Source organism: Rhincodon typus, chromosome 20 (assembly GCF_021869965.1).
Source record: "Rhincodon typus isolate 14 chromosome 20, sRhiTyp1.1, whole genome shotgun sequence".
Taxonomy (NCBI): domain Eukaryota; kingdom Metazoa; phylum Chordata; class Chondrichthyes; order Orectolobiformes; family Rhincodontidae; genus Rhincodon; species Rhincodon typus.
In genome coordinates, this window is record NC_063351.1 from 49,001,185 (window position 1) to 49,003,221 (window position 2,037).

Consider the following 2,037-nt stretch of genomic DNA (forward strand, 5'->3'; position numbering starts at 1 on the left):
TTTGCACATTTTCCCTGTGTCTTCATGGGTTTCCTCCAGGTGCTCTGATTTCCTCCCATAGTCAGGAGAGGTGCAGTCTAGGTGGATTGGTCATGGGAAATTGCCCATAGTGCTCAGGGATGTGTAGATTAGGGGGATGGGTTTGGGTGGGATGCTCTGAGGGTCAGTGTGGACTTAATGGGCCAAAGGGCCTGTTTCTACGATCAATTCTATGGGTTTCTATGATTAATTCTTCAAAATTTCCTCTAATTCTGCTTTTCCGACTGTTCTGGAATGGGTGGGCTGTCCCTCTCCTTCAACTGTTAAAGATATCTTGGAATCTGAGGTGGACTCGGTAGATGTTATCTATGATGCCTGAAGAGGAGAATGAATTTCTTCTTAGATGCTATGGGTGAATGTTACAAGCTGCCTGTATCAATAGCAGTACTGGAGAAACCTGACCCATCGCTCATAAACCCCTGCTGGAGCTACAAAAAATAGAACTGGCCTATGTCCTTGAACTCAGAGGGTGAGAGTTGTGGTTTGGGTTTTTGTTTTTGGGTTAGTGACATATGGGTTTTCAATCTGAAGTTAGTAAATAGGTTGTAAGTGTTTCTGTAGCTATGGCGATTTCTTTTAAAACTAATGCATTTTTGACTACCTGAGGATGTTATGAAATAGCAGGGTAGGGCATTGTATTTAAGGTCCATTAGAAACGTCTAAACTTTGATTTGTTTTAAGCATAAAGGAAATGCCCATAACTCAGTAAGAGAGATTTGTTTTTAGTTTTACATTGTTTTGGGTGGATGGAATCCTTGGACGGAACTGGTTGAGTAGAGAAATTCTCCTGAGGGGGGATTATAGTAAAATTAGATAATTTACTGTAAGGAGTCAGTAATAGTCCCAAGCCAGAAATATTGAGATAAAACCCTCAAGAGTTTACTTGAAGCTGAATACATTTCAGTTCACGTGTGTAACAGTAGCAATATGAAGTTATGATTGTTACCATTCTAGGAATTAAAGTCACAGATTCCCTAAACCTATCAAGCTGCTACACAAATAGATTTTTTTTCTCTGATGTGAGTCCTGTACAAGGGGTGCTTTTCGATACTATTTACAAGAGATGCTTTTTTGGAAGTTGCAAATTTGTGTTTTGGGTGTAATAGGATCATACTTTTCCAGTAAGCTTAAAACTCTAAATTTTTGTTATAATTTATTTGTTAAGTCTATTCTATTTTACTGTAAATCATTTTGGCTGTTAACTTCTGTTTTATTCTGAAAACAAAATCTGCAACATTGCATGCTTATGTTTCAGTGAGAGATCACCTCTTTAAAACCAGAACAAAACAAAAAATGAACTATCAAACAGGTTTCAGTCTGTAATCTGAGTTGTACAGCAATATCGATAGCTGCGATCATTAAATAATCTTGAACACATCGATCTGACCCCTGGTCAGGGATCTGAAATGCTGTTTGTGTAGTGATTGTAACAAGTTCAGCAAGGTAGACCTCATAGAATATGAGTTCCCTGATTGGGCTGTTAACCCCGTCCAATCAGGGAACCCTGGCTCACAGATAAGCACAGGAATGTCAGACATCTTTCTCATTGTGAGGAAGCTGGATCAGTGTCAAAGACTCTCCATGTGTAAATAAAGGTGGCTTAGTGATGGGATACCGGCCTCAGTGGAGTTATTTCAGTGGAGATGAGGGAAAAGCATGCTCCTGAAGAAATTCACTCGCAACATTCGTCTCTGAGTTGGTGCAAGCATTTCTGGCATCATGCCATTATTTGGGAAGCTTGACTCATTTGATCCTGCTGTTGAAGACTGGGCCCAGTATGTGGAAAGAATGTGTTACTTTTTCTGGGCAAATGACAGTAGAACATGTGAAAAGCAATGAGTAATTCTCCTGGCAGCTTGTGGACGCGCAGCTTTTTCACTTATTAGGAAGCTAACTTTCCCTAGTGCACCAGATATGAAAATCTTTCAAGAGTTGATGGATTTAATTAAGGAATATTACAACCCCTAGCCTCCTCTAATTCTGTGATGCTATCGGTTA